We start from the raw sequence: 13082 nt of genomic DNA on the forward strand, positions 1-13082 counted from the left end.
GGAGGCCTGAAAACTCCCCTTCTGTTACCAGTAATTCTCTCTCTTTTCCTTATTTCCAGGAAGGACAATTCACATGTTTTGAGGAGCACATCTGGTGTGTGACTTCATGCCATGGCTCAATCCAGACAACGGTGACTCTCTCGGTAGGATGGGGGCAGGATGGACTTTTTTTTTTTTGCATATTGAATAAAATTTAGCTGGGAAGGGGTGGGAATGTCCATTTATTTATTGCAAACGAGCGTGCAAAACCTGACACATCGGAAGGAGCAGAAACTCCTCCAAAATTCTCCCCTGGGGAGGGGCACGGCTCAGGACCCAGCTGGCTGTCGTGTTTAACTAAAGCAGCTGATAAAAGCAGAAGCCTAGTTCTTCTGGAAGCAGATTCCAGCTAAAGTGAAGGATGTAAGGACTGGCACAGCTGCAGGGCTAGGGGTGTGTCCGGGAGACCTGCGTTTCTCAAATGCACAGTAGAATCATTTGGGAAGTTTATAGAAATCTGGAGGCCCAGACTGAACCCCCCATGCCGATTACGTTAGAATCTCTGGGAATAGGATCAGTAGCTTTTATAACTCCAAAGCTGATTCCAATGTACAGCCAAGTTTGAGAACCAGTTATCGTTCTAGACCAGGGGTCTGCAAACTTTTCTGGCAAAGGACCAGATAGTAAATATTTTTGGCTTTGCTGCCCATGTGTTCTCTATTGCAACGACTCAGCTCTGCCACTGTTGCAAAAACAGCCATAGCCAATGTGTAAATAAATGAGTGAGGTGGTGTTCTAATAAAACTTTATTTACAAAAACAGGCAGTGGGCTGGGTTTGGCCCATGGGCCCTAGTTTGCTGATCCCTGGTCTAGACCCTGCAATGCAGTTTGGGCTGCAAGCATCATCTGGGATCTTGTTGGAAATACAGACTCCCGGGCCCCATTCCAGACCTACTGGATCTGCATCTACATTTAAACAAGATTCTCCAAGTGATTCCTATGCACATTGAAGTTTAAAATGCAGTAATCTAGACCATTGGTTCTCAAAGTGTGGTCCCTGGATCAGCGCCATTGGCATCCCCTGGGAACTTGTAGAAATGCAAGCCCTCAGGCTCCACTCAAGACCTGCTCAGTCAGAAACTCTGATGCGCCTTAATGGTTGAGAACCACTGGAACCGACAAGTGGTTCTCAAACATTAGCTTATTCTAGGAGATTTAAATCATCTCCAGGCTCAGGCCTCACCTTGGACCAATTAATATCAGAATCTCTGGGATGGAGACCCAGGCATCGGTACTTAAAAAATAATTCTCCAAGAGATTCCAAGGTGCAAGTGAGTTTGAGAACCAGTGCCGTAGGCAGAATGGGCACATTGAGAGCATGGCCATCGGCTTGGGTGGCGCTTTACTGCAGCAGGCGGTGGAGGGAAGGCCCACCCCGGGAAGCAGGTGGGTAGCAGATACTATTGATTGATGAGCCAACAGCTTCCCCTACCTTATTTCCCTGCTCAGAGGAACTATGTGCTTCATTAGACGCTGGGCCCTTACTCAGCCCCAGGGAGGAGATCCTGAGTGGTCAAACCGAGGAATAGTTCAGGCATAGGTGTATGAGCCAGTCTTGGCCCAGGGAACTGAGAGGAGGCCTGTTGTCTGTTGTTCTGAAAAGATTTTAAAAAGTACATGATAGGAAACTTCTTTTTTGCTGGATGTGATGTGTGATGCCTGAAAATGATGTAGCCTTCTTGGGCCCATAAGGCATGATGAAGATTGTAGAGCAGAGAGCAAGCAAGCACTTGGGTCCTTCAAGGTGTTGAATCACTGAATTTACCAATCCTGGACTTCTTTGGATTCCTTGTTATGTGAGATAATAAATTCCTTATCATCTAAGTCACTTCCAGTTGGGTCTTCTACTACCTGTAGCCCAGAGCATCCTAACAAATTTAGGGGAGTAATTACAGATTCACAATGTCAGGACCACAGAGGTTCGTCCGCAGGTTTAACAAAGCCATCTATGGCAGGGGCAGGGAAACAGAACTAACATTTATTGAGTGCCTATCTTGGGCCAATGGCTTTTTCTTCTGTGATCCATGAAATACTCATAAAAATCCTGCAGTGGAGGTTTCTGCCTTCATTTCATAGGTAGGACTTAGAGAGTTTGCAGTATACTTCAAGTTAAATAGTGGATCCAGGATTCAAGTACAGGTTTTTCTAATTTCAAAGTCTATCCATGATCTATAGACATACGGGAACAGGCTTTACCTTGTACTAAGACTGTGAGATTTTAAACTGGGGCTCTCAGCCTTAGAGAGTGGGGCTGGTAAGCAGGCCCCCCCCCCAAAACATTCATTTACTGGGAACAATGAAGGGACGTAGTTATCATAAGTGGAATGTAGGCAGGGATCTCTCTTGGAAACAAGGCAAAGCTCTCCTTGCAGAAGTGAGGCACAAGGGAAGGGTCAGGCCAAGAGCATGGTGCCGTACCCTAAAAGAAGACTTGAGGCTGCTGTCACCCTGTGAGTCTCCTGGGCATCTTGTTAAAACGCAGATTTGTATTCAAGTGATTTAAGGTGGGGCCTGGGATTCTGCATTTCTAACAAACTCCCAGGTGATGCTGGTGCTGCTGGGCTGGGGACCCCGCTTAGAGTGTCAAGTGGTTAAATCCATCCCGCTGAGGCTCAGTCCTCACTCTGTCTGACTTGAGTGGGTCTGAACCCACAGCCAGGGCAGGGTTGCTAAATGGCCTTGGTGGTGGGGAGAGGAGGGCTCGAGGGATGGGGGCCCAGGTGGGACCTGATGTAGGGCTACAGGGTGAATCTAGTGCCACTGTCAGAATGGTTTCTGGAATTCCTGAGAAGAAAATTCAGAGGAGAGATCGTTGGGGAAGCTTCCAGAAGCAGCATTTGTCTTGGGGTCAGTGTGATGTGGTGAAACATATATGGGTTTTGAAGTTGTTCGTTCACCCCTCTGCCCATCCATCCACCCATGCATTCAGGTTGGCGTTCATTTATGCAATAGCCACGTGCCAGAACTGTTGTAGGTCTCCTTCTGGCTCTGTCCTTTGGCAAACCACTCTATTTCTCTGATTCTTCATTTCCTCATTTGTAAAAGGGGGGTGAGCATAACAGCCACCTCACAGGCTTGTTGTAAAGATTGGGTGAGACAATTGAAAGGGAAACTGCTTTTTAGAGCATGAAGAGGCGCCATGAATAGGGAGGAAGGTCGTTTTCTCGTTCACCGTGTCTTTCTTCATCGGGTGCTGCTAGAGGCAGTGCTGGTGTGAGAAGCTCTTTGAACTTCTGACTTGTGACTGGGATGGGGGACAATGTTACCATGTGATAGGGCACATCCTCCTCCCTCCCCAGGCTGCCAAGGGGATTCTGTCTGTGTCAGGTTGATTCCTGGGCCCTCGTGTAGAGCTGAGATAATGGGTCAGGGCAGAAACAGTCACTCAGGCTGGCTGCAGTGATTAATGTGGGTGGAGAAGGAAATGCAGAGAGATACAGCTCAAAGCCAGAAGAATACACATGAAAGGTGTGAGAAGATGGAAGAAAGATAAGATGGACTGATTGGGGGAAGAGTTTAGGGAAGTTTGGAGAAAGGGAGAAGAGGGTTTTGGGGGGTGGTTCATGGGAGATATTGAGAGAGTTGAGGAAAGAGGAGTTGTGAGATGTTTGTTGTGCGTTATAAATAGACTTTCCTTCTTTAGAAGTTTTGTGAGGCTCTTCAGCTGAGGATTTACCTTGCTTTTCAAAAGAAAAAAACCAGAGCATAGAGACTGTTGGTTTGGAATACAATACTGGGTCACATGCAATATTGGGTCTCGGTAGAACCCTAAGGCCACTTTTTTTTTTTTGGTAAAATATTTATTTATTTATTTGGTTGCACCAGGTCTTAGTTGCGGCAGCGGGCTCCTTAGTTGCAGCTCACGGGCTCCTTAGTTGCGGCTCACCAGCTCCTTAGTTGTGGCATTCGAACTCTTAGTTGCGGCATGCATGTGGGATCTAGTTCCCTGACCAGGGATCGAACCCCGGGCCCCCTGCATTGGGAGCGTGGAGTCTAATCCACTGTGCCACCAGGGAAGTCCCGCCACTTGGTTTTATAGGGGTTACATGGAATGAAAGTAATGATGTTACAAATATACATATACATATACATATACTTATACATATACATATATGGAAGGGGGAGAGAGAGAGAGTGAGATTGATTGATTGATTTGAGGTTCTCCCAAGGAAAGGAGCTTTCTATATAAAGTAACCTTCATCAGGAAGACACTCTGACACCATGGAAAGAGCATTCTCGACTTGGGTGTCAAACACACGTGGTAATCACTTCTGGTTTTGCCACCACTTGGAGATGTTTGTTTCTTTAGTTCTCAGTTTCCTCCTCTGTGAATTGGTAACACTATCTGCCATGCCTACGTCGTGAGGGCTTTGTGAGGGATAAAGTAGAATAAGAGGCAGTAAAGCATTGGGGAACAGTGAAGTGTTCTGCCCATGTGAAAAGCATAATGAAGGAGGAGACTGCATTTAAAATTAAGGCGTCCATGGCAGATGCCCAGCACAGCCTCCACGATAGTCATTTCCTTCCCACCTCCTTTCTTCTTAGAGCATCCAGGCTTTGTTCAGGTAATGAGTGCCCAGGTACTCCATGGGCCCCTCCCTAGTTGGGGGGTGGAAACTGAATGCTGATTGGTGTAAGCTGAAGACAGTAATCCCATTCTCCTGGCCAATGGTAGGTTGAGGCATAAACATGTGATGCAGATTGTCCCATGAGGCTGCTGGGGACTTGTGGGAAAATTTCCCTTCATCCTTAAAAAGGGGCAGAGGGTGGACACCTGCTCCTTCCTGACTTTGGACATTGTCACATCAAGATGTGATGCTTTGAGCTGGGACAGCTATCTTGCAAGCGTGATGGAAAAGCCAGGAGAACCACAGAGAAACCAGCTGGATCCCTTATGTCATGGAGCTGCCGATTTATCCACCCCAGAAGCAATTTGCCTCTGCACTTCTTGTGATGTAAAATACATTTCTGCAAGCCGCTTTTAGTTAGGCATCCTTTTCTGCACTCATTCTTCATTATTCATTTGTTTGACAACTGTCTGTAGATGTCTGACTGTGTATCAGGACCTTCAAGATACTGGGGCTAAGGTGGTGATATCCCTGCCCTCACGGAACTTACTTTCAGATGTGGGAGGTGGAAAATGGACAAATCAGTAAATGAAACAGAGAGAATTTCAGATGGGGATGAAGGCTGTGGGGAAAAATAAAGTAGGGAAGGGGGCTCCTGGAATAGGGTTGGCCTCACCACCTGTAGAACCGAATGAGGGTGTGTCCAGAGATGAGAGTGCCAGGGGTCCTGGGCTTCTCCTGGGGACTGATGCAAATGGACATAAAGGGCATGATGAGAATAGACCTGGGGGGGTCTCCAGACATTTGGCAGTCGTGAGTATTGGGCCAGGGGAGAGGCAGGCAGGGGGGTCTTACTAGGTGCCCACCTTGTTTGGGGGCCCCCTCTTTTTTTTTAATATATATATTTTCTTGGCCGTACCGTGCGGCATGTGGGATCCTAGTTCCACTACTAGGGATGGAACCCGTGCCTCTTGCATTGGTGGCTCGGAATCTTAACCACTGGACCACCAGGGAAGTCCCTGGGGGCCCCCTCTTTACTTGGCTGTAGCAAAGGGGCTGTGTGGACTGAAGGAAGCGGGGTTGCTGACATGACATGACCTTCTGAGCTTCCTTTTGACTCCTGAAGGCACCCCGATGATGCCGCATCCTCAGATGTAGCGCCCCCGCCCCCTTCCGCCTTGGAACTGAGCATGGCTGGGGCGTGGGTCCGCTGTGGGGTCTCAGGGGGGGCTGGCAGGACCACCACGTTCGTGGCAGGGGGATCTGCACACTGCACAGCTGTAAATTGTGGTCCGAAGGGTCAGGCTTCCAGAATCCCTCAGACCAGCGTTTTCTCTTCCTGGAAGGCACGGCTGTCATGGGATCTGCCTTCTGCTCCTGTAGGGACTGAGGGTCAGAGACGGGGGCTGAGGGGCTCAGTCTCCCCTCCCGCACCCGTCACTGGCCACCCTGAGCCCCAGGACAGCCGGCTGAGGCAGAGGTTGAGCTGCGGTGTTTGTCAATCTCCTGTCATGACTCAGCTCTTCCAACACCCCCGGGCTGCCACAGAAACCTCCAAAGGAGCAGCACAGCTAAGGATGCCCCTCCCCGGGCTATTACTAATAATGCAAATTCCAGAATTAGCAGGAATTAGCAAATTCCAGGCCAAGCAGGGTCAGCACTGGTTGGCTTTCTGGCAGGGCTTACAAAGGACAGATCCAAAGGCGAGGAGCCTCCCAGGGCCTCTTGCCCGGACACACTCCCATACAGCGGGGCACCGTGGCAAGGGCGCAGCTCAGGCTCAGGGCAAGCACTGTGTTCCCATTCACCCTCCAGCACATACCAGCTGGTCACTTTAGGTCAATCATGTAACGTCTTGGAGACTCGCTTTTTTCATCTGTAGAAGACGAGGACAATGCATCCCCCATAGGGTTGCCATGGGAATGAGGATAAGCAGGATAACGGATGGGTAGAGGATAAATGTTAGGTTGTGTTAAGAACCTGGGCTGCTCTTTCGAGCTAATAGAGCAGCATCCCCCTGGGGCACTTGGAGTGACACAGGCTCTGTAAATGAGTGACATGTGTTTTTTTTCCAATAAATTGTCAGAACCACAAAAAAAAAAAAAAAAAAAAAGAACATGGGCTGTAGGTACGAGTCCCTGGGTCTGAACCCAAACTCCTCCACCTCATAGCTGTGTGAAGTTGGGCACGGGCATGACTTGGGACCTCAGTTTACTCATCTATCAAATAGGTGTGTTAATAACACCTACATTATGGGATTGTTAGGACTTGATGAGATAATGCAGGTGAAGCTCTTAGCATAGTGTCTGGTGCCTAGTAAAGTTTCATTCAATGTTTGGCATTATTAATTTACTATTATTTCAGGTGACATGACTTTTGATTGGAAGACTCTATACTGAGCACACTCAAACCCTTGGGCAGTTAGCAGTTTGAACAAGGAAAGGTAACTCAAGTGTCTTGACTCTCCAGTTCCTTTGATTTCCCCATGGCTGTAATTCCTTTCCTCCTAGACGAGGCTCCAGCACTTAGGGCTACAATTTCAGGGTAGAGTAAGGAGCAGGGGATTACAGCCTTTTGGCTCTTTCTATGTCAGCCCCAGGTGTTTCTGTAGAAGTCATAAACTGACTCAGTGTCAGAGCTATAGATCATCTGGTTCAATACTTCCCATTTTACAGGCAAGGAAACTGAGACCATAGTCCCAGATGGTAGAAGAGCCTGATCATCTGACTCCTGGGTCAGTGCTCTTTCCACTACCTTACACTGCTAGCTGATTAACCCGGCACTCATTCCCAACATTTTCTCCCTTGATTAGTCAATCTAGAGTACAGCTAGGTGTTTTAATGTGGTCCTATTTTAGCCAATGAGATATAAGTGGAAATTTGTTGCAGGTGAAGTGAGGCTTCCAAGAAAGCTTTTGCTTTACTGGTAAAAGGGATAGGTAGAGTTGTCTTTGCTCTCCTCTGCCTTTCATCCTGCCTGGTATGTGGGTATGATGCCTGGAGCTGTAGCAGCCATTTTATGACCATGAGGGAAAGGACGAGAGAATTGCAGAGACACTGCCCTGACATCATTGAGCTAATGAGTGGATTCTGGCAATCCCCTTGTTTGTTTGTGTTAGTCAGATGTTCTGTTACCAGCAGCAGAAAGCATCTCTAACTGCCTTTCCCCTTGTTGAGCTCATCTTAGAGGTGAAGCACCGAGATCTTCAGTCAGGAGGAAGGGCCTGCATGGAGGGTGGGGGCCAAGGAAATGCTGGCTGCTCTTACAGAGCACTAACCCTTGGATCTAGCCATTTTTAGACGTAGCTTTTGGTGCTCACTAGCCTGTGGGGTCTCATTCCAGCCTATGACTTAGGGCTGAGAGCCCAGTTACCAGTTAATAATACGGGCTGCTGCAGGATGATCTTTGCAGGCACTCCCTGCCGCACAGCGGTCTATGAATACAGAGTATTATTATCATTAACCCTCCCCTGGCCTCCAGGAGCCAATGGAAGTGAACCGTCTTACTTGTTTGAGAGACAGCGAGAGAAGTGTAATTTTGATTTAATTCTTGGCTCCTCTGAAATGTGCCTGTACGCTGCTCAGAGGTGGGAGGGGGAGAGACAGTAAAAAGAGAACACTTCTCACGGGTGGAGGGGAGAAAAATGGCAGCGTGAAGGAGCATCGGTCTCCATTTAAAGGACCGTTTTCTATGTGACATTTTATAAATTATTTCAAATATAATCTTGACTATAATCCAACAGTCACTCTTCTGCCTACCTCCCTGCACTCCACATCTTCCCCCACCAATCTTCGAAGGAAAAGATCTCAGGTAAGCCTGCCCTTCCATTGAATCCTCCAGAACTGCAAAAAGCTGAAATTATGGCTTAAAATGACCTCTTAGCTTAAATGAAGGTAAATCTGTGAAGGTAAATCTCACGGAAAAGAGACAGTAAGTTTGGCTTCTGTGGCTCAGAGTGGCTCCCCTCCTCACAAATGCGATGAATTACTAATTAATTAATTAATTAAACAGCTGTGTGGTGGGCACTCTATTTTATGTATCTGGCCCACTCTCTGGGAGCAGAGATTCTGTCTTACTTATTTCCACAAGATACAGGCTGTTTAATTAGTGATGATGTGATGGATGCTGGTGCCAGACTTCCTGGGTTCCAACCCTGGCTCTGCCACTTAGCTGTGTGATCTTGGGCACATTACTTTACCTCTCTGTGCCTCAGTTTCTTATCTGTAAACTGGGGATGATAATAATACCTACCTCCTGGGGTGGCTGTGAAGCTAAGGGAAAGAGTACGTGTAAAGCTCTTAGCTCTAGCTCTAATGTGTTAGCAGTCTCACTGTGCGTGACACACGGCCAGGTGTGGTTAACATGCTGGAAGAATAACTCCAGTAGAATTGGTGGTAGAAAGAACAGCTAACGATTATTGAACACTTATCCTTACCCAGGCACTTTGTTAAGCTTCTCGCATCCATTATCTTATCTAATTCCCAGGCCAGTGCTGTTCATTCACTCACTGACCATGGTTATTGGATGCTGCACTGTGCCAGGCATTGTGTATACAGTGGAGAACCCAAGAAACAGGGTCCCTGCTCCAAGCCAGTTACATTAATTTACATTCTCGTGGGGAGACAGACATGAAGCTAACAAAAATGTCACCTACAGTGAAATGTTATAAAGGGACAGGAGAGATGCTCTGAAGGGACGCCACATAGCCTGGGAAGTAGGGCATCGTGGGAGGAACTATTTTAGGCAGGGTGGTCGAGGAAGGTCTCTTCATGGAGGTTACCTTTGTGGAGACTCCAATGATGGGAGGGAGTGGGCCATGTTCCTCAATGGATTGGGAGGATTTAGGCAGGCATCAAGCTCTCATGAGACTTTTGTTTTGGTGGGAGAGTCAGATGTGATGTCTGGACCTACAAGCAAGGGTGACAAGAGCTGCCACAGGAAAAATGCAGGGCACTCTGAGGACACCACCTATTCATGTGTCTCTCCTCTGCAAGTGACAGAAACCCCACTCGACTGGATTAGTGAAAAGAGGGCCCTGCTGGTTCAGGTAATTTACAAGGTGGGTTAGGTTGGCTTCAGGCATGGCTGAATCCAGGTGTTCTAATGGTGGCTTTAGAACGAAGTCGCTGCTTCACTTCTCAGCTCAGCTTGCCTCTGTGTGGGCTTTGTTCTCCACAGGCTCTCAAAGTGGTGCCCTCAGTTCCTACCCTGATTACCGTGGTCAGGAGGATGGTCAGAGGCCAAGTCATGTGCCCACCCTGCCCACTCCCTGAGGACTGACAGTAGACGTCTAGAAGGAAACTCAGGCTGGTTTTACAGGAGAAGGTCTGTCAGGCAGATGGAACTAACTGGCCCCCACCTAGTCTGGGGGCACAGGGTGGGGCTTCTTGTGGAAGTGATGTTCAAACAAGTCCTGCAGCTGAAGAGCGGGGAGAGAGGCAACAGGGTAGGGAAGAGAATCAGACTCTCAGGGTTGAAAGGGGTATAAAGTTAGGGGTCCACTCTGGGACACTTCTGGGGAGTAAAAGAGTGCTGTTAACAACTGCACTGGGACAACCGTGGTAACAGGGACTGCTGTGGGCACGCTGTGACATAGGGCCACCCTACTTAAAGTCATCTTTTTTGAACTTCTTCTGATACTCAGCTCCCCTCCATATCCCTGCTCAGTGCTCCCCAGCCTTGGCTTTCATGCCTTCAGGGCCGGGACTCTCACTGCTTCCTGTATAAGCCTGTTTTCTTTTGGTTCAGGTCTGCTTGTTTGTTTTTCCGTCTTTTGCACCCAAATTTATTTCTCTGAAGCGTCTGTCCATTGGTCCAGGTCCCAGATTCAACACTTTGGAGTGCAACACATTTTTTTTAAATTGAAGAGGAGTTGACTTACAAGATTGTGTTAGTTTTAGGTGTACAGCAAAGAGATTTGGTTGTGTTGTACATATCTATAATATATGTATATGTCTATTTTTTTTTTTATTCTTTTTTCCATTATAGTTTGTTACAAGATATTGAACACAGTTCCCTGTGCTATACAGTAAATCCTTGTTGTTTATCTATTTTATATATAGTAGTGTGCATCTGCTAATCCCATTTTATCCCTCTCCCCACTTTCCCTTGGGTAACCATAAGTTTGATTTCTATGTCTGTGAGTCTGTTTCTGTTTGGTAAATGAGTTCATTTGTGTCATACTTTATTTTTTTTAGCTTTTTTTTTTAACATCTTTATTGGAGTATAATTGCTTTACAATGGTATGTTAGTTTCTGCTTTATAACAAAGTGAATCAGCTATACATATACATATATCCCCAAATCTCCTCCCTCTTGCGTCTCCCTCCCATCCTCCCTATCCCACCCCTCTAGGTGGTCACAAAGCACCGAGCTGATCTCCCTGTGCTATGCGGCTGCTTCCCACTAGCTATCTATTTTACATTTGGTAGTGTATATATGTCAGTGCCACTCTCTCACGTCATCCTGTGTCATATTTTAGATTTACATATAAGTGATATCATATGATATTTGTATTTCTCTCTCTGACTTACTTCGCTTAGTATGATAATCTCTAGGTCCATCCATGTTGCTGCAAATGGCATTATTTTGTTCTTTTATATGGCTGAGTAATATTCCATTGTGTGTATGTACCATATCTTCTTTATCCATTCACCTGTCGATGGACACTTAGGTTGCTTCCATGTCTTAGCTATTGTAAATAGTGCTGCTATGAACACTGGGATGCATGTATCTTTTTTAAAAAAATTTATTCATTTATTTTATTTATCTTTGGCTTTGTTGGGTCTTCGTTGCTGTGCACGGGCTTTCTCTAGTTGCGGCGAGTGGAGGCTACTCTTCATTGCAGGGCATGGACTTCTCATTCTGGTGGCTTCTCATTGCGGAGCACGGGCTCTAGGCACATGGGCTTCGGTAGGTGTGCCACGCAGGCTCAGTAGTTGTGGCTCGTGGGCTCTAGAGCGCAGGCTCAGTAGTTGTGGCGCCTGGGCTTAGTTGCTCCGCGGCATGTGGGATCTTCCTGGACCAGGGCTCGAACCCGTGTCCCCTACATTGGCAGGCGGGTTCTTAACCACTGTGCCACCAGGGAAGCCCGCATGTATCTTTCTGAATTAGAGTTTTCTCTGGAAGACAGCATAACTGTTGAAGTACAGAGCCAGTGTTTGAACTCGCTGCCTGACCCCACCACGCGGCACAGCCTCCCAGGCTTTGAATCAGAAGACGTACGTTTGCATTCCAGCTTTGCACATGCCCGCTGTGTACTTGGGCATATTGTTTCACCTCTCCAAGCCTCAGTCCTCCCACCTGTTAAAGTGGGTTAACAGCTACAACCTCCAGGAGGATGGCTGTGAGTATCACGGGTGAAGAGGCTGTTTGCAAAGTTCTATAAAAATCTTCAACTTCCACCGCTGCCTTCGTGTTAGGCCTCAAATGGCTGAGATAGTTGAGAAATCTGTCCCAGTGCCAAGCCTCAACGTCTTCACATTGACCGTTGCACGTAATGGACTGATTGGTTCCTGTTGCACTGAAGAAAGAAACCAGCTCCAGTGGCGACTGGCCCCCGGGAGGGTGGGAGCCGGGTCTGGGTGTGTGTCTGAGTCCGAAGGGAAGTGTTTCCCAGAAGTTTTTTCCTAACAACCTGCACACAGACTAGCCGTTTCCCTCACCGGCTCTGTGGTCGGAAGGAAATATCAATAACATGACTAATTATGGAAATTGCATAATGCACCATTAGTTAGTAATTATGACTTTGTCAAGCGCCTGTTAATTTTTATGTAAGAACCACTCAGTGTGTGACATGGAAATATTAGCTTGTCATCCAGCTTTCCTTTCTGGTGGGGGAGAGTGATCTTGAAAGTTTAGGTTAATGATGTGTCAGGGTGAAGGAAGAGGAAGAGGGGGGGAGGAGGAGGAGGAGGGGAAGAGGGGGAGAAGGATCGGGGAGGAAGAGGATGGAAAGGAGGAGGGCAGCAGAGGAGCGTGTGGCAGGACAGGTGATGTCACGCTTGGAGAGGTGCAGATGCTCCCATCTGCATGGGACCCAGGAGCCGGCCTCAGAAGGTGACTCATGTCAGATGGGCCTCCCACTTCTATCCCAGAGCCAAAGAGTTTGCATGGGATGTTGACACATTTTCCTAGTAAGACGGCTTTATCATTTTACAGCCTCCCCGGAGATTCTTGGCATGTCTCATTTTGCTTGAATAAATTATTAATTTGGTTTAATTAGGCTCATCCAGCTGCTGGGAGGCAGGTTGAGCTAATTCGGGATTCCTGGGCTCCATGGAGATGGGGGTTGTGGTGGAAAGCTCCTGGAAGGAAGGGGGAGGTAAGGTTTTCTGCAACTCCACCCACTCGTGACTATTTCTTTTTGGGCACCTGCCAACTGGGAGACAAGTGCTAAGAACCTTTGTCTTTCTTGGGACACTTGGATCCTTAATTTTGGCGGCAGAGTTGCCTAGGTCAGGAGAGGGCATGGAT

At 47.5% G+C, this 13082-nt stretch overlaps 1 long non-coding RNA gene across 1 annotated transcript in view; it reads left to right on the top strand.

The window, feature by feature from the left end:
- The window catches only part of LOC309641218, a 146734-nt gene that overhangs the window by 31563 nt on the left and 102089 nt on the right, over positions 1 to 13082 (top strand). The window contains exon 3 of the long non-coding RNA XR_014252565.1: positions 60 to 143. This is a non-coding gene — a long non-coding RNA (uncharacterized lncRNA). The remainder of the gene's footprint in view (positions 1 to 59; positions 144 to 13082) is intronic.

This window comes from Balaenoptera physalus (assembly GCF_965194825.1).
Source record: "Balaenoptera physalus genome assembly, chromosome: 13".
NCBI classification, from domain to species: domain Eukaryota; kingdom Metazoa; phylum Chordata; class Mammalia; order Artiodactyla; family Balaenopteridae; genus Balaenoptera; species Balaenoptera physalus.